General features: G+C 36.3%; 1 protein-coding gene across 7 annotated transcripts in view; it reads right to left on the reverse strand.

Annotated features, from left to right (window-relative positions):
- ROBO1 (roundabout guidance receptor 1) overlaps window positions 1-20,926 on the reverse strand; it is a 1,015,952-nt gene extending 995,026 nt beyond the window's left edge. For 6 of the 7 annotated variants that reach the window (XM_032489632.1, XM_032489650.1, XM_032489636.1 and 3 more), the window contains exon 1: window positions 20,691-20,926. The gene's annotated coding sequence lies outside the window, so the exon portion shown is untranslated. Of the gene's footprint in view, window positions 1-19,231; window positions 19,311-20,690 lie in introns of those variants that run through there. The other variant, XM_032489628.1, reaches the window with a different exon arrangement.
- Between the last annotated feature and the right edge of the window lie 3,242 nt (window positions 20,927-24,168).

The raw sequence follows: 24,168 nt of genomic DNA on the forward strand, positions 1-24,168 counted from the left end.
AGCAAGTACCTATGTGAGGTGCTGTGTACTCAACGGCTGATAAGAAATAAACCCTGTCCTCAAGGAAAACTTACACTACTCCATTTCCACAATAAAATGACTCACATGTGGAGAAAAATATTAACAAGGAACCCTTTATTAAAAATTTATACACTTACTGCATTTAAAAATTCCTGCTATCTTTTGAAATGATGAACTAGGAAAAAACATTCATATATATATATATATTCAGACACACATACATAATATAAATATATATCCTCCCCCCAAAGGTAAATGCCTTAAATGGCTACATTTCTATAATCCAGGATATAAATTGTATCCAATGATTATTCCTATTCAAACCTTCTATTTCAGCCAGAAGGGTGCTAGTTAAGTGTCCTTGTGGTTTGAAGGATAAAAGGTGGCCCTGCAAGTATTCAGAGTGCTTTTGCTTTACAGTACAGCTTCCATCCATTATCCTACCATTAAGTCACAGAGAAGGTGCTTATCGCCACATTGTCATTGGTTGCCCCTGCTTTGTCTGGGGATATTCTAGCTGCGACCAAATTCTTAATCACAGCATTGGTATCTTTGAGATGTAACACCTAAATAGAATACTACTTACAAGGTGTTTTTCTTTTTTAAAGAAAAGAATATTGTTAATTTGTTGATGTAAATTATCAGTTACCAACTCTGGAAAGAATACAATCCAGTTCTTGCTTTTTTTTTTTAACTGGCCGAATAAATTAATGTAATTCTTCAGTTCTAACAGTTGTCCCTGACTGTCAAATGTATCAGAGCATTCTATAAGGAGACTCGTTCACATTCAAAGGAAACAAAACAAAGGCAGTAAAGCTTAAAGAAATTGGAGCCAGAGAGAGGTAGGAGCAAAGCCCACCCATGCTTCTTATAGGTTGTGTCTTTAAGCCTTTGTTTCTTTATATTTCAAAATGAATGTAATAATATCAATTCTACAAGCTCGGGAAAAGATTAAACAAGGTAACCATGTAAAAACCCTTGAACAAAACAGGTAGCAAAGATTGAACAGATGCCATGTGCCTTCTTTTTGGAACATAATACTTAAGTATAGTTAATTAGAATATCGTTACAATAATAAGGAAATTAATTAGGCCATTAAGGACCAATCGAATTATATATGTATATAATTAGCCTTAAGGTCAAACTAATTTATTCTTTTTTTCTTCATCTATGGCTTTTTTTCCCCCTTAAAAATGCTCCTGATTGTGAATCCATGTTTTTCTTTTTATAATTAGATATTCTTCTTCACATAGCTATAATTCATATAAAAGTGCAATACTGTAAGTTGCTTCATATTTGCTTTTGTGCTGCTTTATGGATGCACTGGCAAGAGAATACAAAAATATACTTTGGAATTTTATAGTGAAGAGTAAAAAGGAAATTAAATAATCAAGTCAATCTGTATAATTTTCTCCTGTTTCCAAAGAAAGTGGGACATTTGGTTGGATTCATCCCTTTTTCAGGTTTATCAGTAAACTAACTTTATGGGAAAAATGTTCAAAACTACCTTTTCCAAACATTTTATCCACCCATCCAGAAATAAAATGGTATAATTTGTAAAATGTAGATGTGATTAACACACTCTCTTTAATCCTTAAAAATAGTGAAATTGTGGAGATAAAAGATAAGAAAAATCTACATTAATTTTTAGGAAGAAATAGTCTTCTATTTAAGATGACTCATTGAAAGATACAAATAACTAACTTGTGATACAAGCTTCCTATTCATCAATTTCTGCCCACTTTACTGCTTTAGTACTTAAACCATAAATTTTTACGATCCATCTTCTAATTTGCAAGTCTTCTAACATCTTCTAAAACATGATTATAAAAAGAATTTTCAAAACAAACATTTTGATCATCAACTTATAACATACATTTATGCTTATATTAGATCAATTTCTACTTCATTTTTCCTCTACTTCAGATCCACTTTCCATTTCTGAATCTGTACTTTCTCAGATGTAAAGTAACAGGATTAGAAATGCCACCCCAGATTCTCCTCCACCTCTAATGTTCTGGGATTTTATATCTAATATGTTTACTTAATTTCCATGTTTTATATCACCAAAAAACCTCAGAACCATCATTGAACCTACAATGGAGCACAGCTTTTAAAACCAGAGAAAGTCTAAAGGAATAATTTCAATAAATATACACTTGTTGCAGTGACAGCTTATATTTGCAAAGGACTTGATTGATAAACAGAGTACTAGTGTAAATCTTGTAATTTCTAGTTTATATATTACTTAAATATCATTTTCTTAATGCAAAGTAGTATCAGTCCATCATTATGCTCTCTTAAATAAAAAAGATGAGCTTAAATTGTTATTTAATTTCTAAGTTATGTTTCAATGTTATTTTCTTTATACAAAGGAGAACTTCAGCCCATAGATCATACAGCCCTAAGTAGGGAATATAAACTCACTCTCATTTAACAAATTGTTGGTTTTTTTTTTAACACAAGTATATTTCTCTTGTAGATATATTTCTAGATTTCAATGTTTGACTAGAGGGTGAGCTGGAAGCACAATGTGCTCAAGGAATTTTAGAACACTCAGTCCTTTTTTTAAATTTATTTTTGAAATATGTTTTATTTATCTGGACTTACATAGGACGTTGGTACTCCAACAAGGAGTTTGAAAATGGAAATACAGGGATTCTAAACATGTGTATATCTATATACACACATACAGATTTAAAAAGCACTCTCCACTAATAAGCTTAGAGAAATCAGAACTTTTTTTTTAATACAGAGAACTACATAGTCTATATGTTAACAGTACACTTCTAAGCAAAACTACATAACAGAAGGAGGAAACTGGGGAAGCAGAAATCTTAGGGAGCTAAAACTGAAAAGAAATTACAAGCCAAATTGACGGTACATGTATTATGACAGGAAGCGGGGCCAAGTTTATACTGCTTAATAAGGGGGATCATAGAATCAGAAGCCATAGTTCCTCTGAGTATGACATTCTGCAGTCACAGATGGATCATTCTATTTATTTACAGTCACCTCACAACCCAAAAGACATCCCAGAAAAACTGAGCATGATAAAAATGACTAAATGTCAGATGGGACTAATATCTGAGAAATGTGCAAAACCAATAATCAGTATACTTCAGGGGGAATAAAAGAAGCATGTACCAGTTAGAGGAAACACACAATGGCAGATAATGGGACAAAACCGGAGACAGGATAAATGATCAAGTAACATTGCTATAAACATAAGAAAAAAAGAAAGAATGTGAAATTGTCAGCATAAGTAAGTATACGACTATGTGAAATTATTGATAATCTGATTGGAAAACCTGTCCTCATCTTTTCTTTCACTTAATTACTTAGGTTTCTGACTGCTCATAAGATACATAGCCGTTTAATAACCATGAAAACTATATGCAGATTTTTGTCAGATTCAAATATATTAGTACTTTCTATTTTGAAAAAAATTTAATAAGCTTTATATACATTTTACATATATAAACTATTTCAAATAACAACAAATAGTGGTGAAATTTCAAATAGATCTTCAGATTATAGTAAAATGAATTCAAGAAATCATTGTCTGATAGTGAATGATATGCTTGGTGAAATGCTGTTTGGTGTATTCAGATTCAGAGGCCATGCAGCAATAATTAACAAAAGGGAAACCTGCGATACCTTATTACAAATATTTAAAAAAATAAATCTCAACTATATCATAAAAAGCACAGTTGTATTATCTTTATAGCAGATGGAAGAGGTTAATTATAAAACATTTATAATCTTTACGTGTGGAATTACAGTATTAGCATGGATCTGCATGCATGCTTAAATTATGTTGTTTAAATATAATCAGTTTTATTCCAAAGTTTTGGTTTGAAATAACAGCTATGTTACCAAATGGCAAAGCCCTACATTTCTTTTCTGGTCTTTTCTGTTTTATTAAATTATCTTCACTTTTTTAGATGATAAAGCTACTATTACTACTATAACATGCAGGTATTATGAAATAATTTGTGTATTTTATCAAAAATTATATGACTAAAACAAACAATTCATTTTGCAATGTACTTAGTTGTTGTAGAGTCCACAGGAGAATTTTTTTTTTTAATGAGTTTTCCGATGTAGGAATGTAGCCTAAATATGTTGAGCAGTAGCTTGGGGATATATTCTTCTTTCTACTAGGAAACATTGGCTGACGGTGAAGGCAGAGAACACAAGTGTGGGAATGCCTTTACTTCTCATACACAAGAGGAAGAATAAATAAAATGTGCTTGAGATCAAAGTAGTATGCTAGTTTTTTAATTTTGTGCATCACATGAAAATTTTTCTTGCTGTCAGTGCTTAATATTTTAAATTTTCCTTAAATTCATTCAGTATTCTATACTTCAATACACAAAAGTGCCTTGCATTCTCAAATAAATGTGAATTAACTTACTATATTATTGTACTATTAAGTGCAAAGATGTCTGCACATTAAAAATATAATTCTATAGCACTGCAATCTAAGTGTAGGATAATCAATTTACTATCTACTCAAAATATGAATTCAATCAACTCAATATGAATTTCTATAAATCTCCATCAAAGCGAAGGAAAGGTATTAGTAAAATCCAACAGTTAAAATCCTTTGTTTGTATTTGATAATTTAGCTATTATGTAGATAAACTATAAATTATGCACAGAAGAGCAAAAAGCTGTGTGTGACCCATGGTAGGATGACAAAACTAAAGATATTCAAGAGCATGAATTAAGGGCCATTGAATTAAGTATGTATCTACATATCCAGTGGTCTGTACATGGACTAGTACACACTAGTAAAGGCATAAATGAAGAATAAAGATCATTCTTCTCTCTCTTGGGATACCAAAGTCTTCTTTTTCTTTTCTCTTTTCTTTTTCTTTAATATTTAAGGATAGCAATCATACTCCAATTATCTTGTAACTTTTGTCTACAATTATATGAGCAAGGACTTATAAAGTATTGAAAAGCTGATTATTCAGATAACAAATTCAACAATTTTCCTTACTCATAGAATCATTCATGGATGGTCATAGGGTGTTAGATACCACTATATTTTTCTATTTCCCAGAAGAAAGATGTGCAATCTCACCATTAAAATATAGAAGCTGGAATAGCACTCGCCAGAGTCCTTGAATACACGCAACGATACATGATCTCAGACATCCACGCAACAAAAATAAGAATTTAAGTATCAGCTGTATTCCAGACACAATCAAATGCACAGAGGAAACAAATAGAAACAATATATGCCTCGAATTCTTCAGTTTTAGAGAGAGAACCACTGCTCTATAATAAATTTATATATAGTATAGTTTAGAAGGGACACAAGCCTACACATTGCTATTTGACGTAACTCCTATTACAGTTATAGGAACAATGCATTGTGGAACCAAAAAGGAGAAAGCTGCTACATTATTTCTGTCTGGGGAACTCCAGAAGTATTTTATATGTGTGTGTCACTTTAAAAATATGAGCCTACCAGACAGAGAAAGAATATTCAGCCATTCTACTCAGAGAAAAATATGTGAAACGACAAGAGTTGGAAGAAGTTCCTGCATACATCCCTCCACATATACATTCAACACATATCTCTTTTGAATAACTCCTTTTTGAAAAGCACTCAGCTGGCAATGGAGAAGATACAGATGCCCATCTTTCCTCCTGGCACTGACAATCTGGTAGGGAAGACAGACACCGGATAATTGTGGAGTCTTTTTTTTTTTTTAAGGGAAAGTAGAGTATAGAAGGGGTTTCGGGTGTAGGGTATTTTGGTCAAGGGAAAGGAAATTTGGTGAGGGAGACAGGTGTATGCAGATGGTAAAAGATCTCATAAAGGATGTTAAGTTGTTTGGACTGTATTCTGCAAGCAATGGAGGGAAGTTTTTAATCCAAGAGTGGCACAACTGATGGGATATTAGAAAGGCAACACTGATAGCATGAAACAAGGAAAATACATCAAGGAGAGAATAAAAATTATGGAAAACAGGAGTCTGTCAAAGTTCCACATGGGAGATGAGGACAGCCTGAGTAAATTTACCTACAGAGGTGATGAAGAGGAGAGGGAAAGAAAATTGGAAAAATATTTCTGAGATACAATTTAAAAGAATTAGAGATTCCCAATGTAAGAGACTTTGAGTATTTGAGAGACTGTTCCACAGATGTTACTTATATGACCTAGGGCAGGAAGAGGCGGGGACAATTAAGGCATATATACAGACTAGAAGGCAGCTACTTGGGTGGCGATGAAGGAATTCGTTTTGGAACAGGAGAAATCCTGCGGTGGAGTGGGAGTGAGGACATACAAATGAAGAGATGCAGTAAATCCTGGACAACAGAAGTTTAAAGCTGGGGAGAGAGTTCTGTGCCCGAGAAATAGGCTTGCGTATCAGCAAAATACTTACTATAGAGCAGTGGTTCTCATATCTTCTGCCCATTAGAAACACCCAAATCGTTTTTTAAAAATCGATGCTTGTTGCATATCCCCAGGGATTCTGATTTAAGTGATTTGGGGTGCAGGCTGGCTACAGGGATTAAAAAAAAAACTCCCCAAGTGATTCTAATGTGCAGCCAAGTTGAGAACCTCTGCCAGGAAGGGACACATTTGCATGGGGTCTTTTAATGCTAAGAACCTGGATTCTGAAGTCAAACAGGAATATTTAAATTGACACTCTGCTAGTTATGCATGAAACTTCGCACATGAAAGCTACATATTCTTTATCTGCAAGACAGTGGTGATACTGTGTACTCGCTGAATTGTAGGGTTATGCACCGAAAAAATATAAAGTCGCTTCTCACAATGCTGAACGAGCATCCATAAGTGTTATCATCTATAAGTACCATCATCTGTAAGTGTCATCAATTATTGTTATTAATATCACATCATCTTATTTTCCAGTATATAATGATTGAAGCCATAAGAGTGAAGGAGATCACAGAGCGAGAATATGCAGATTATGAAGGGAACAGCTCCACGGGCAGAATCTGGGGAATATGCAACATTTAAGAGACATAGAGGAGGAGGAGGCAGCAAAGGAAGAGGCAGAAAGGTCAGATGTATGGAGGAGATGTAGAATACATGGTGTCTTGGCATTTATTAGATAAATTTCAAATGTCAGAGATATTTGAAGTAGGATGAAGTCTGAAGCTTGGCCATTGATTTGGCAAATTTTAAATCCATGGAGTCTAAGTGTGATCAGATTAGGGCTGTACAAATCTACCATTAGTTGAGGGGTGAAGAATTAGAGATAGACCAGGAAAGGCAAGGGGAGGGGCCTATTTCAAGGAGTTTAATTTTCAAGGGGAGGGCAGAGGATACAAGAGAATAACTTGAGAAAGAATTATGAAAACTTTGAAGGACTTTTTTGTTTTCCTAGAGTGTAAATGATTATAAACTAAGTAAAGTAGCCAGTTACTGAAAAGTCTGAAAATATACGAAACAGGAAAATCAATGAGCTTTGGCCCCAAGGAGAATGGCTTTTGTAGAAGAGAAGAAACAGTGATTTTTTTTTTTTTTTTCTGAGACAGGAGTGTGTGAGCAGGTGTTACACATAACTGAAGACAGGGAGAACCCGCTGATGCTGTGGGGCTGGAGCTACTCTCTGCTGGAAATTGAACTTGCTGAAGGTGGAGATCACTTTCATTCTCTGCTGTGCCGTTCAGTGTCTAGCATCCTGTCCCACAGAGATGGGCACTTAATACATGTTTGGTGAAGTGAACTATGACTAGTTCATGCTTCTTCTGAGGGACTAAGTAATGGGAGACAAGAATGTAAAAGTCAAACAAGGACCAGCGAGAAGATGCTGTGAAGGAAGGAGCAACACAGTAGATAGTTTCCTGTCTTATTTATGTTCTCTCTTTTAAATTCTTCCTCCTTTCAGAAAAAGAGGATAAACTTGATGGAGAAAGAATGAAAGTGAAAGAAAGAAAGATGAAAGAAAGTCTCTCGTGTGGATCTCATGTACAACATGGTGTTTATACTTAATACGATGCTACGTATTTGAAACTTGCTAAGAGAGTGAAACTTAAATGTTCTCACCACAAAGAAGAAATGGTAATTATGTGACATGGTAAAGGTGTTAACTAATGCTATGATGGTAATCATTTTGCTCTGTGTAAGTGTATCAAGTCAATATTCTATCACTTTAAACTTATTCAATGTTATATGCTAATTATTTCTCAATAAAGAATAAAATGCCTGGACTGCAGAAGGCAAGGCAATACAGTTTTGCAACAAAAACATTTTTCTGCTGCTCTGGCAGCTGTATCTAAGGCAAAATAAAGAATATGTTCACTAGGATATTAGCTATAGCTACGGATCTAGATAAAAAGTACAAATAAGCAAATTATTTTCTGATATTTTCCCTTACCCCCCCCAACAAGCTCTTATTCTAGGATACCACTTTAAAAGTAGTTTTTCATATACCCTCAAATTATCTCACAATGCTCAGAATGAAAGTGATTGTTTATTTTGTCTAGTTAGATTATTATGCTAATAAACAAAATCAGAATCTTCTTTCTATACTCCTGTACTTATTAATTTGAATTCAACTCAGTGGAAAAACACCTGCTATCAACAGCATCAGGCAAACGAGCATGATCGACTCAGCCCAACGTATTACCTTCATGGAAAAACAGTTTACACAGCTCATACCATTTGCATGGTACACAGATCGCCTTATCTCTGTGCAGTGCACAAAAGGCAGTAAATTTCAGGATGCTTTTTAAGTATGATAGATCATCATCCATGAAGAAGAGTTATCCATAAGATGCCAGGATAAACCTACCTAGAAAATTTAATGGTAATAGAATAGGAGGGTGAATTAAAGCAATATTATATCAGAAGGTGAATCATTATACTAAGGAAAGAAAAAAAAAAAAAAACTAAAAGAGGGAGGATAGTACTGTTGCTTTTTTTCCAGGACCAAGAGCAATCCGTGTTCTCACAATCACAACGGTAAGATCCTTCCTTGTACACATCCTGCCCCCCAAGGAGTCAGCAAAGAAGCAGATGCTCCATAATCTGCAATTCACAATATCTGCATACATTTGTGTCACTGGAGTAATCCCATTGGATCATTTAGTCTTTGATCTAGCAGTTTGCACGTTCAGGTGGCTAAGGCACTGCCTTACTGGCCACTTTGTATCAGCCCCAACACAAAGTCCTCCTGGGGCTTCACATCTACTTCACTGTATCCAGTTATGCAGTTATTTTATCCTAAAACCTCCATCATACCTCATCAACTGTCATATTCAGAAGCACAATGCTCATAGATAAGGGTTTTTTTTTTATCCCTCTATCAAATGTTCTTGTTTAGTACAGTACATCCCACAGACCAGATGCACTGTACATATATTCATTTTCCATAAAATGTCTTTTGGCTTATTGCCTTTCTCTTTATATTAATAGACAGAGAGACTTCCATGGGGTTGTGTTTAAAATTAACATTTTAAAGGGCACTGAGAGGCCACATTGGGAGGTAAATATTTTTCTAAGGGATTAGTGTGCCCAACCAAAAATGACCTTAATAAGTATCTGTCAAAGTAATTTTGTAATATGGTAAAATAGATATAACATAAAACTTGCCATTTTAACCTTTTAAAGTATACAACTCAGTGGCATTAAATACATTTACATTGTTGTGCAATCACCATTACTATCCACTTCCAGAACTTTCTCATCATCTTAAACTGAAGGTCTATACTCATCAAACAATAACTTCCATTACTTCCTATCCCACCCCTGATCACCACCATCCTACTTGCTGTCTCTATGAGAATTTGACTATTCTATTCCTCATATAAGTGGGATTGTACAGTATTTGTCTTTTTTTTGCATCTAACTTATGTCAATTAAGATAATGTTTTCAAGCTTCTTCCATATTGCACTATGTACCAGAATTTCATTCCTTGTTAAGGCTGAATAATATTCATTTATAGGTATATGTCACATTTTGTTTATCCCTGTATCTGTTGAGGGATATTTGGGTTGTTCTTATCTTTTGAGAATTGTGAATAATGTTGCTATGGACTGGGAGTAAAAATGACCTATTCCAGTCTCTGCTTTCAATTCTTCTGAGCATATGCCTCGAAGTGGAATTGCTGGGTCATACAATAATTCTAATTAGCTTTTTGAGGAACCATCATACTATTTTCTAGTGGCTGCATCATTTCACATTTTCACCATTGATGCACAATGGTTCCAGTTTTTCCATATCCTTGCCAACACTTGACCTTTTCTCTTTTATTTCTTTCTCTTTTTTTTTTATAATTGCCATCCTAACAGGTATTAATATAAAATTAAATTTGATATTTGAGGAAAAGTGGGTGCATTTACCTCCTGATATGAAGAAATCTAAATCTTAAGGAATGAAATTGTTACCTCTGACTCAATCCTATTTCTCATATGCCTTTGTTTTAAAAGGTGACGTTTGTTATACTGTCAACTCAGGCGAGCAGGTTTTGGGTGGACAGTTAAAGAATTCACAAAAGACAAATTTTAATACTCCTTTTGGTTTCTTTAATGTTTCATACTGTCATTATCATCTTGGTCAAGTTGAGATTATCTGTTTCTTTCCAGGAAAGGCTAAAACCTATAAAGCTGCAAAATTATCCTCACCAATATAATCATAAGTATAATCCAACACAATGGCACCAAAATCCATTTTCAATGGTCCACTGAAAATCAAACCTTACTAGCATATCCTGTAGAATTCATTTATTCCTTCATTCATTTGTTCCAAATTTTACAATGAGTTTACTTTTCTCAACACTGTACAATAAATGTTTCTGCGATGATGGAAGTATTCTATAGTGGCCCTATGTGATACATTAGCCACAAGCCATATGTGGCCATTGAATATGTACATGTGACTGTTTCAATTGAAACTTTAAATAATTAAACTTTAATTAATATAATTAAATGTTCAGTTCCTCTGTCACATTTAAGTGCTCAGGAGGTACCAACAGCTAGTGCTTAGCATATTAGACACAGTAGGTTTAGATGGATACACTGAGAAATTGTTCATTATCTTTCTCTTGGTTGGTCAAAGTCTGGTCATTAAAACCAACACATAAATATTGCTTGTAATAAAAGGTAGTACAGGGGAGTGCTAGGACTTACTGAAACACAAATGAAAGAGAGATGAACTTCCTGGAGGAAAATTAGAGTAATGCTTCAAAAAGGGAGATAACAATTAAGTTATATCTTAAAGGATGATGATAACCTCATGGGTAGAAAAGAAGCAAGATGTTTTAAGTCAACTAAAAGGCAAAAGCAATGAGTTGGAAACAACATAGTGTGTTGAGGGATAGTGACACAACACCTAAGAGAAGTGAGAAAAATGGAAAGAAGTTAAGAGTATTCTGAGTCTGAGTGTGAAGGGCAATAAACTGAATAATTTAGACAAAGAGGATGAATAAGTAAGCATACATCATGAGTTTGTTCATTTCCTAAAATAGTACCTTTCCATGATTGGAGTTGTGATAAGGAACATTAATTAAAAGGAATTGAATGGTGTTGGAAAAACTGGACAGCAGCATGTAAATCTATGAAGGTAGAACACTCCCTTACACCATACACAAAAATAAACTCAAAATGGATCAAAGACTTAAACATAAGACAAGATACAATAAACCTCCTAGAAGAAAACATAGGCAAAACATTACCTCACATACACCTCAAAAAATGTTCTCCTAGGGCAGAACACCCAAGGAATAGAAATAAAAGCAAGAATAAACAAATGGGACCGAATGAAACTTACAAGCTTCTGCACAGCAAAGGAAACCATAAACAAAACAAAACGACAACCTACAGAATGGGAGAAAATTTTTGCAAAAGATGAAACTGACAAAAGCTTGATCTCCAGAATATACAAGCAGCTCACACAACTTAATAAGAAAAAAACAAACAACCCAATCCAAAAATGGGCAGAAGACCTAAACAGCAATTCTTCAATGAAGACATACAAATGGCCAATAGGCCCATGAAAAAATGCTCAATATTACTAATTATCAGAGAAATGCAAATCAAAACTATGATGAGGTATCACCTCACACCAGTCAGAATGGCCATCATTCAAAAGTTCACAAATGACAAATGCTGGAGAGGCTATGGAGAAAAGGGAACCATCCTATACTGCTGGTGGGAATGTAGTTTGGTGCAGCCACTGTGGAAAACAGTCTGGAGATTCCTCAAAAGACTAATAATAGACTTACCATATGACCCAGTAATCCCACTCCTGGGCATATATCCAGAAAGAACCCTACTTCAAAAAGACACCTGCACCCCAATGTTCATAGCAGCACTATTTACAATAGCCAAGACATGGAAACAGCCTAAATGTCCATTGACAGATGACTGGATAAAGAAGAGGTGGTATATTTATACAATGGAATGCTATTCAGCCATAAAAAATGACAACATAACGCCATTTGCAGCAACATGGATGTCCCTGGAGAATGTCATTCTAAGTGAAGTAAGCCAGAAAGGAAAATAAAAATACCATATGAGATTACTCATATGTGGAATCTAAAAACAAAAAAAGAAAGAAAGAAAGAAAGAAAAGAAAAAGACTCATGGACATAAATAAAACTTGTGGTTGTCAGTGGGGAAGGGGGTGGGAAGGGACAGATTGGGAGTCTGAAATTTGTCAATACTGACAGGTATATATAGAATAGATAAACAAGATTCTACAAGATAAACAAGATCTTGTGGTAGCTCATGGTGAAAAAGCTTGCAACAATGAATATACGTATGTTCATGTATAACTAGAAAATTGTGTTCTACACTGGAAATTGACACAACATTGTAAACTGACTATAGCTCAATAAAATAAAATTTTTAAAAAAAGGAATTGAAATTAATAATAGCCTGGGTGTAATTTGTATTTGTTGTACAGGTCTTTTTTCATTATAATTTTAACCTGTTTGCAGGGAAGCTTATAAATACAAGATTCTCTTATTGGCTAAGGCAGGCCATTCTTAAACTCTCTTAAATCACTACCCAATGCTCAAATAATCCAAGACTTGATTGGCACAAACCGTGTTTGTTTGGTGTCTTGTTGTTCATTGCAGAATAAACTCCTACAGTGAGTCATGTTTCTTCCTTTGATATTTGTAAGTTCATTTCTAAAGTTTGCCTTTGCTAGAGTCTACAGATAAGGAAAATGTGTCTTTGGGATATTCATTAATATTCTCCATAAAGAACTAAAACTAAAGTAAATGATTATAGGCATAGCTAAAGGCTCATTAGACATGAACAATTCCCATACCATTTGAAGAGATTATACATTTTGTCATAAAAGGCATTGGCCTATAACTCTGGATGAATGTAAACCTATTTTGGTTGAAATCTTAATTAATGCTTTTCATTCTGGTTCATTAACACTGTGATGATTCACTAAGATGATGGTCCACATACCAACCTGGCAGAAATTACCAGAAAAATGCATCTCAAATGAGGACAGATGCCAAGTAGTCTTATAGGCAAAAAGCAATTAAACCACATATGGAACATTTATATATGATAGTCATATTTCTTAGCATATGAAAACTAAAATCAATTCCAGGCAGATCAAAGACCTGAATGTAAAAAGCAAAATTTAAGAACTTTTATGACAAAACATGAGAATATCTTATGACTTCACCATAGGGAATGATTTCCAAAACAAGATGTAAGAAGGAGAAGCTATAATGAAAAATTTGAAACACAGCAGTTTTTTTTAATAAAAGACACATATTTTAAAAAGAAAAAGATAAGATATAGCCTAAGGAAAAATATTTGCAAATATTTGCAAAAATGAATTAGAAAATATTTGCAAATGATGAGGCTAACAAAGGTTTAATTTCCAGAATATATAAACAGCTCATACTTAACAAGAAAAAACAAACAACCCAGTCCAAAAATGGGCAGAAGACCTAAACAAGCAATTCTCCAGTGAAGACATACAAATGGCCAATAGGCACATGAAAAAATGCTTAATATCACTAATTATCAGAGAAAGGCAAATCGAAACTACAATGAGATATCACCTCACACCAGTCAGAATGGCCATCATTAAAATGTCCACAAATGATAAATGCTGGAGAGGGTGTGGAGAAAAGGGGACCCTCCTACACTGTTGGTGGCAATGAAGTTTGGTGCAGCCATTATGGAAAACAGTATGGAGATTCCCCAAAAGACTAAAAATAAACTTACCCTATGATCCAACAATCCCACTCTTGGGCATATACCCAGAGGGAACTCTAATTCAAAAAGATACATGTACCCCAACGTTCATAGCAGCATTATGTATTGTAGCAGCACTATGTATCGTAGCAGCACCATACACAGTAGCCAAGACGTGGAAACAACCTAAATGTCCATCAACAGATGACTGGATAAAGCAATTGTGGTATATTTATACAATGGAATACTACTCAGCCATAAAAAAGAATAAAATAATGCCATTTGCAGCAACATGAATGGACCTAGAGATCGTCATTCTAAGTGAAGTAAGCCAGAAAAATAAAGCTAAATATCATATATCACTCATTCGTGAAATCTAAAAAAAAGAAAAAAAGAAGACACTAATGAAATTATCTACAAAATAGAAACAGACTCGCAGACATAGTAAACAATATTGTGGTTACCAGGGAAAAGGTTAAAATTTAGATAAATATTTCAGTTATTTAATACAACACTATATATGATTGAAGAGTGTACATAAACATGGTAAAATCAACAGGAAATGCATGGGAATCATAATAGAAAATTTACAACACTGGTTACCTCCTAGAGGGAGATGCAATCTGAAAAAGTACATGGAGAGCTTCAATTCTATGCTTAATATGTACTTACTTAATCTGGGTGGTTGTTTTCAGACATTTGTTTCACTATTTTCTCTGTCTTTGCCCAATAAACATGTCGTAATAATAAAAAGTCAGAATCATTAAAAGCCCCAGCTACTCCACACAGCAGCACTTAGACTCTAAAGGCCATCTTAGGAACATGATTATCGAAATTCTGCTCTTGACAAGTGTGCCTTTCCTATTCAGGCCTCTTTTATTTCAGTAAGAATGAATCGCATGATTTAACTTGGCTATACTCTGTGATCAGCTCTTACTTTAAAGCAGCAGTAATCCAAGAGGCCATCCTCACAGCTCTCAGTAAGATCTAAAATGTTGTGCTCATGGCTCCTCCCTCAACTGCCAGTCAGCCTCCACATTGAATTGACCTGGCTGAGCTGAGGAATAACCATCGTGGTAAACTCCAAGTGCCTGTTTACACCTGGAATGCTTGCTGACATACAGATTCCAGAATCTTACTCCCACCCTGCAATGCACTAAATCTGGTGGGGGAAGGGAGTTTAGGGAGTGGCATCTGAAGTGTTACTTTTGTTGATTTGGAGGTTTCCTTGGTTCAATGGCCAAAATTTGAGAAATACTGCTTCAAGGAATTCAGTCTCAGGGTGGAAACGAATAAATGAATGCGATGGAATTTTGGAGACATTATTAAGAAAGGATAAGAAAGAGACATATTTAAATCTATTTGCCTAGTATGGAAGTCTTCACAGAAGAGGCAACAACTATTTTGTATTTTCAAAAATAACCCAAGGATCAAGAAAGTGAAAACCATTCTGGGCAGAAGTTCTAACATAAACAAAAACAGAGAGTAATGAAATAGCCTGAGTGTTTGAGAAAATATAAATTGATTTTCTACATTAATTGATAAAGCTGAAGACTGAAGAGAGGAATTCTGGGTCCAGATGAGAGAGGACCTTGAGTAATATGACAAGGAGTTTGGACTTCATCATTTGGGCTCTAGTCAGATGATTCTGCAGACATAATGCACACGAATTCAAGTGGAGCAAGAACGGAGGTGAAGTGATAGCTTAGAAGGCTGATCCTAAGAAACATGGGTGGGAATTAGGGGTGAGTCTGTCTGTAGGAAGATGAGGCTAGATTCAATGAAATAACATAAAATCTTAATTCCTTTTTTTTTTTTCATTGCTTGAATGTAATGGATGAGGCAGAAGGATACATCAAAGATGAATTTGTCTGGATGCATAATGTGCTATTTATGACTTGGAAATCCAAGTAAAAGAGCAAGTTTGGCAGGAAGGATAATGCATGTGGCTTCAAATGGTTTCTTTTACTATACTTTCCTTTAAAATATTTGTCATCCATCTCTATGTGGAGATGCCAAGTAGTCCCTTGGCAATAGAAATGTGATAATCAGGAGCAATATATGGACTAAAGATATAAAATTTGGATACCATTATTGAAGTAGATAATTATAATTGACAGATAATTTATATAAAATATATGATTTAAATAAAACTCAAATAAGATGGCAGACATTATAACTGGTTGGAAATTTCTGAGATGTGTAAAAACTATGAGTGTTAGAATAAACAGAAATTTCATGGTGGAGGCATAACGTGAACCTCCCCAGACTAGTGGATTGGGATTGGCCAAGAGAAGGGGAGACTCTTCCAGATCAGAGAAGCCAGGTGTTCAGAAATGTGAAGGTGGAGGTATACAATTTTGAGCCCAAAATGACATGATGGATTATTCTCAGACTGCTTGGTCATATTTGTCCATGCTTTAAAGCGAATGTTAAAGGTTCTGTTTCATCCCTCTTCTCTGACCTCAAAAGAGGATGATACAGTTGGGGTGGGGGTTACAGGTGGAGCTTTCTGACTAAAGAAATTATGGCTATGCCATCCTTGGAAAGTTACTGTTTATGGAAGGTCAGTCTGGGGAAAATCTAAAGAATGGTTTGAGTGTGAAAAGGACATTTAGGAGAGTTAGAAATTATGACTGCTGAAACAAAATTCAAAAAATTATATTTTTTTATTTAAAAATGAGGGAACAATAATTGGCCCATGGCATGCAGGAAAAGCATACACTATATCACGAAAAGGAGTTTCCAATAGTGAATCCACCCCTTATTTGCTGAATTGTTATGTATATTTTGATTAATCTCTCTGAGATTCAGTCTCTTCATAAGCTAAAGAAATCTAATAAAGTCTATTTCAAAAGCGTAGTGTGAGGATTGAATGAAATATCTTTTGTAACTGGAGTGCCTAACACTGTGTCCACAGTTTTCCCCAGTTACTCTTCTAGGAGCTTTATTTTCTATAGAATTAGGATAATTGGCTGGTCTATATAGCACCAATATATTTTAGGTATAAACATGAATGCATCAACAATATTATTGCTCACTTAATTCAACAGCACGTTTAGAGAGAGAAATGATCACGTGACCAGGTCATAATTCTAGGCTACTATATGGTATTAGAGTATTTTTAGAACCCACAGATCTCAGAGAAAAAGAAAAATCAGTTGAGTTTTCTGGGTGATAAGGAGGAGCTCATTCTCTAGTGGAGTGGATGGAACCTCACCTCAAGTTACATTTCAAATGGTGCATTGCACCTGTTCATTTATCAAGCTGCCACGGGCTTGCTTTGCTGTCTTGCTTTTTTTTTTTTTTTTTTTTTTCTTTTCTTTTAAAATTCACATCTTTGCAGTCTCGAGTTGCTCAGCCTCATAATGAAAGCAACATATTAAACCCTGCTTAAATGAAAATAGCTCCTAATATATTAAAGCATAGATGATGCCAAAAGGTGATATCTCACAGCTGAATATAACATTAGTTTCCAAATAATTGCATGCAAGTGTATAGCTTCCCTTTCATTTCTGATCAATGTTATTTGGATTTGAATTGACTCTATTATATCATAATATAATGGCAATTATATAGACCAATACAATTCTCTTTGGAGAGATATGAGGATATTTTTCTTTATTTTATACAAAGAGAAGAGAAAGTCAGCTTTAAACCTATAGGACTCTCAGGGCAGTTGTCAGTCTCCCCTCATCCCACACTCAGAACTGCGCTGCATCACTGAAAATCACTAAGCCTTTGCAAGATACAGCCTAGAAGATGGTAACACTGGTTCAAGGACAGGGGAAGGGAACGGAAGTAAAAGGAAGTAAGCGGGAAAATATAGCAAGCGTGTGATTAACAGCTGTTTTCTGGAGCAAGCCTCCATTCGGGATCCACAGCTGTGTCATTGTACTTCAGTTCTGCAGATCATACAGGGATAAATTGGAAAATGTATGGAGCAAAAAGATATGTGGAGAAAGGTTAAAGGAAGCCCCAAATCCATGGCAACAATATTAGGTGAATGCCCTCACTCCTTACTCAGTTTTACCCATTCCCTCTCTTATGGGAAGAAGCTAGATGCCCAAGAAACAACCAAAGTCCTGCTACTAACTGGATATTTGTTCTGGGTTGCTGCTGTTGATGATTTTGTTTTGGGGGTTTTTTGTTTTGTTTGGTTTTCCCTTTTTTGAAAGAAAAGGAGAGGGCTGATGGAACACCAACCTACCTACCCTTTAATAACCTCCTGTAATAAAATCAACATGCTTCATGCCTTCCAGCATGCTTTCAAAAGAGCTACCTGTTCTTTCTCAAGATATAGAAGAGATACAGAGATTGGGGAGGAAAACTGAGCCTTTCAAAATACTAGGTCCTAGGAGCATCCAATTTGGGCCTGAAAGCTTAGCTGCCAGGCTTCTAATTGGATGCCTAATATATGGGTGGATTCTCACAATATTTTTTAGTATTACATCTTAGTTCCCAAACAACTACAATGAAGGGCACACATGTAATGCAATGACATTATCGTCCATGTGTTCAGAGTTGTGTATTTCCTCTGAAAGATCCCCTACAAGCAACCAACATCCCCGTGTGGACCATTCCAGAATCTATGCTCCTTCTTCCAAGTGCTCAGCGGGGGTTGGTAATCCACCTCCAAATTAAACAGTCTCCCGCCACTACTTGGAAATACACAAACCATTCTCTTCAAAGCCCTTTGTAACACACAGCCTGATAAAATCACTTAAAAGAAACAGGACAGATGACCCAGAGGAGTTTACAAGGTCAGGTCGTTCCCTGGTGGGGGCGTGAAAGGGTGGGAGGTGCTGAGGTCAGGGTTAAATGACACTGCCAAATGAACCCCCACCCCCACCCCTGCCCTGCCCTCTCCTTCCTTCATCTCTAAGGAGTCTCCAGTGAGCTCCCGCTTCTGGAAGCCTGCCCCTTCCCTGCCACAGAGAGATTAGGAAGCGCATTTCAAAGCCGCATCTAAAGCAGTCCACTTAAAAGAGCGAAGAAAAGCCTGGCCAATGACCAAAATCGGCCCAAATCACTTGCTACCTTTCTCCTCTTTGCAGCCTCATTAGCGTTTCCCTCCTTTCCTCTTCGTCCTCTTTCCCCTTCTGGTTCGGGTCCTTGAGGACGTGTGGCGTGCACCCTAGGGATGTGGGGGTAGCTGCAGCAGCTCTGACCTGAGGCTGGAATGAGATGCTTTAGCATTTCGTCTGCCTATCCCACCTGTCTGCCTCCAGCACAGTAGTCCCTAGAAGGGTACCCCGGGACCTCTGCGGCCAGGTGTGCGCGTCCTGCGCTGGCCCCTCGGGGACCTCTCGGCGCGTGGCTGGGCGCTTGCGGGTTCCGCAGGTCTCCCACGCCCGCCGGAGCGGCAGCCGGCTGCGGCAGCGGACTTGCCCGCCGGGCTCCGCCTGCCTCTCCCCATTGTGTCCGCAGCGCTGCGGGGCTGAACCGCGCGCGCCGCCGCAGCCGCGCCAACTCCCGAGCTCCAGGCGGGGAGCGGGAGGAGCCCGGGAGGGAAGAGGGTGCAGGGAGAAGGAGCGAGAAGGGACCCCAGAAGGGCACAGCGTTTCATCAATAATACAGAGGCGCCTGGACCTCCCTGCAATACGTTTTCCAGTTAAACGCCACCAACTGGAGAGCTTCCTGGCACGTCCCACGCGTGTGGTTTTTTGTATGTGAAAGATGGGACGCACCTTGTTCATTCATCTATCTTTGCTCTCTTCCTCTTGTCTCCCTCAGAAAAAGGACCCCCAATCTTGGCTTGAAATCTCCACCTTCTCCACATCAGCATTCCATTTCCAAGCAAAAAGCTGTAGGTTGGAAACGCAGGTCTTTAAAGACCTCTGTACATGTTACGAAGAGTTTACCAAAATTCATCTAGTAATGCTGATTTTCAAAGCCCCCATTCTCATCCTCCTTCTTGGAGAATGCTTTCAAAGTTTGGAAGCTCAAATGGCCTGGGACCTGGTGGTTTCCGCTCAGTCCCCATCATGAAACGCGGTGCGGTCAGACACCGAGATTACGCGGCAAAGTTCCCCGAGCGCCAACCCGGCAGGCCCCTGATGCTAGGAGCATCCTAAGAAGCAGTTCTGCTGTTTGTTGCCAGGAAGCCCAAATGCGCGACATAACCTCCCCAAACAAGGATTAACCCAACCATATACAACAGACACAAATCCCAGAAACTTCTTTGTGAAGCAGATCCAGCCCACACAGAAGGGACAGTCAGCATAACTTGTAAGGAAAGAAACAAACGTCTCATCCCTGCAGGGAAACTTGTTGAATCCCGCCCGAGCGTACGACTGCAATTTCCGATTTAGCCTGAAGGTTTTTGATTCTACCCCCCAAATACCCCGGTGCACCAGTCACAATTTCAGGACAAGCTGCAGAGTCCTTTGCGCACCCATTCTGCACTCCAGCCTCCCCCGATATCAAACCGAGCTTATCACGTTAGACAATTCCAAAACTGGCTGTCGCTTCCTTTGCCATCATTCGGGAGACTTACCCTTTGATAAGACTGTTCTCAGCAATCTGGCGGCTCGGTGGTGCTGGCGCAGCCCTCCCAACTTTGCTGGGCACGGAGACCTTCCCGAGTTTAACCAAGCAAAAAGCTGCCTGCGAATTACAAATTAAGTGTGGGAAATAGGGAGACAGCGAAGTCGCGTTTCTTCTCAGTAACAGCACCCTGGAAAAATCCAATCCTTCTTCAGTAGAGAATTCTTTCGAACCCGTTATCTGGATTACTATTAATGCGCAGAGCAGAGGGCACTGCATGCAAATAGGTCCGAGTGCGCCCTTCCATTGGCGGCTGTGGAAGCCCCTGGGTCCTACTGCTCAGGTCCTAAACTACACAGCAGCACCACTCACGCAGCTTCGGGGCGCGGAGGGGAAAACGCATTTAATTGATTCGTTACCTCTGGTATTGTAATGCCTGCTGCGATGTTTAACGGAGAAAAAAAACCTCGCATTTAAACTCATGTCATGTGATCTATCATTTCATACTTGCTTTTAATTGTCTGTGTGGAGTGGCTTTGAACATACAAAGGCTTTTTAAAAGAACGTTTTCTGAGGAAAATTCACGCAGATACATTTGGCAGGAAAATCCTCTTTCTGCTCTCTGGTAGGTATTATTCGGATGTATATACAGGAACTATTTATATAGTCAGATATAAATATAAAGGTCAGTTCTGCCTTTTACTTATATGAAATAACATCTAATTTTACGAAAATGCATGGCTACTCAAAATACTTAAATGGGTTAAAATGGTAGAAGCTAAAATATGAATGGTAAGATATATGGGATATATTTTCTGAACACTGCTGAAAAATGCCATCAATAACAAGGCCGTGGACATCATTTCTTTATTTTGCAAAATAAGAAATTCAGAACTATTTTATTAGTGAGTATTGACACAAAAATATAAATCAACATAAAAATCTTGATAATGTCACAATATGTCAAGCATTCACTATTAATTGCCACATTTTCTTTTATAGTTTCTCTCTTCGCAAGCCCATTAGTAATGCAAATTGGCACAAGGAGATTTAAAGTGAGGCAGGCCTGGGGTGACTGGCAATTTGAAATGTTGTAACATTGTGCAAAAACACTCCAGTACATCATCATTAAAGGTAGCTATCTTAAAAATTAGAATATTAATAGCTGAATCTCAATATATATGAATTTAAAGTCCTTAAGTATGCTTTCTCTGACCTTTAATTTTGCGGAAGGAAAGAAATCCTCCTGTAAACTGAAATGACATAGATTTTACCGCGTTTAGATGTAAATAATAATGTCAATTTAATTACAAAATTATTATGTCTATAATTTACAGCTCAATGCTATTGGAAAGTGCTACACTGTATTAGGTCAGCAGTAACCAACTCATAAATTCACCAGCCATGTGTAAACTAAATCAATGAAAACGCAAAATGCAAAAATACAACAGAATTGAGATCTTATTCCAAACACAGGTATAGCATTTGAATTTATGTAGCATGTGCTACGATCCTTCTTCATTTCCATAACTCCTTTCCCTTGTAGCTCCTTCCCTTCCCCCCATCAGTAACCCTTGACAACAGAAGTGTTACTTCAAGTCCAGGTTGCCTTTGCTGCTTTCCAGACTTAACTTACAGATTACATCCTTGTAGGAAACAGAATTAACTCTTACATGACTGAGAAGTAAATGAGTTTCCTTCAGGGGTTAGAAAATCCAGTATTTTAATGTATATTTCCAAAGTTTTCACTAAACATACATGTTTGAATGATCCACAACCACTAATTCAGAGAGAAAAGATATGATCAATTGTCATGACATCAGAGTCAGTTTGCTGTAGTTCCCCATTACCATTATGTCTCTGGAAGAATCTTCTGGAATGACTTCTACTGAGTTATTACAATTACTTTAGCCCAAATTAAGAATTTTTCAATTGACAATAGAGTTAACATAAAAATATCAAGATATTACTATATTCCATGTAAGAGTTTAAGGGACGTATTATCAGTAAAACAAACAAACAAAAAAGGCTGTTATCTCTTTATCTCTTGTGGTAAGGAAAACACAATGACCACACAAAGTTGAATGGAGATAATTGATACTCGGTTCTTTTTTAAAACAAGTGTATTACTGGTCTTTCAACTTCCTACTACAAGTGGATTTGAAAAATAATAATCATTTGCAGTCTTTTTAGAACTGAGAAAAGAGGTGTTCTATTCAGGCAGAGTTTGTACAAGATTAATGCAATTTATCTATGACTAATTTCATAGAGAAGTTGAATGGTGGACAAATATGATAGTGCACAAAAGTAAATAAATAAATAAAAGCCGGCCTGTTAACACATTTAGCATGCAATCATTTGATGCATTCTTACTTTCTGCATTAAAGGTTGAGGCAAACATACACCAAGCTAATGATAATCATACATTCAACTTAATAGTTTTTCAGAAAAAAATATATCCTACATCTCTTCAATGAGTTACTGATGTTTATCCTATTTATTCTTACATGTTATAAGACATAATATAGATTGCACATAATGTATATTTATAAATATTGAAAATATTTTACCTTACTTATGGGATACTAGGAAAAAAAAATTTTTAAACAATAATATTGAAGCCACAATAGTTTTCACCATTCCCAGATGTGTAGGAATATCCTTGATCTATTGTTTACTATTTGAAGTATTGTTGGACCCCTCATTTTGTTGGTGCAGTTTTCAAGGACAATATATGCTCTGTTAGAAACTGATTTCCATTATGCCCTTGGATCATGATGACAATGCCTTATTGTGGCTAATGTGAGCATCTATAAAAGTTGGAAAGCTACACATACCTGGCATAGCCTTGTATGCCATTACTCTAATCACCTTACTTTCTAAATTTAAATAGGTAAACTTGTAATAGCATATCATTTGGTGAAATATAATGAACTCTAATGATATTCAGCTACTAGCCAAGCTATTTTTAAAAATTCTGTCTCTAATAATTTTGAAACATGTGTAGATTAAAAAATCCCAAGCCATAGACATTAATTTGTTTGTCTACTTTAAATAAAATATTCATTTAAGTCTGATTTTTCACAGATGAAAAAGGAAATCAGCAGATGTGTAAATTATACTTTGAAAGTAGAAATATAAAAGAAAGAATATGTTCAAATGGGCATCTTTTCAGATGTAAATCAGTAGTAATCAGCAGTATGTATGCTACTTGCAAATTGGGATACTATGATATATTAAAATGTGCTAAAATGCCTTCTAAATAATGTCCAAAGTTGCAAGAGATTACATCTAAATACACAGCTTATAAACTAATTTGGGTGAATTGCTAAACCAGGTAAAGAAAATATATCTCAAAAGTTAAAAATAAATCTATATAAGATAGTAAACTTGAGGAGAAAGTAAGGAACTTGAAAAAGATGAACTAAATTTGATACTAAGAAGAAGAGATGAGAACTTCATGGTACAGTAATTTTGGTAAGATGATC

This window comes from Camelus ferus, chromosome 1 (assembly GCF_009834535.1).
Source record: "Camelus ferus isolate YT-003-E chromosome 1, BCGSAC_Cfer_1.0, whole genome shotgun sequence".
In the NCBI taxonomy this organism is placed as follows: domain Eukaryota; kingdom Metazoa; phylum Chordata; class Mammalia; order Artiodactyla; family Camelidae; genus Camelus; species Camelus ferus.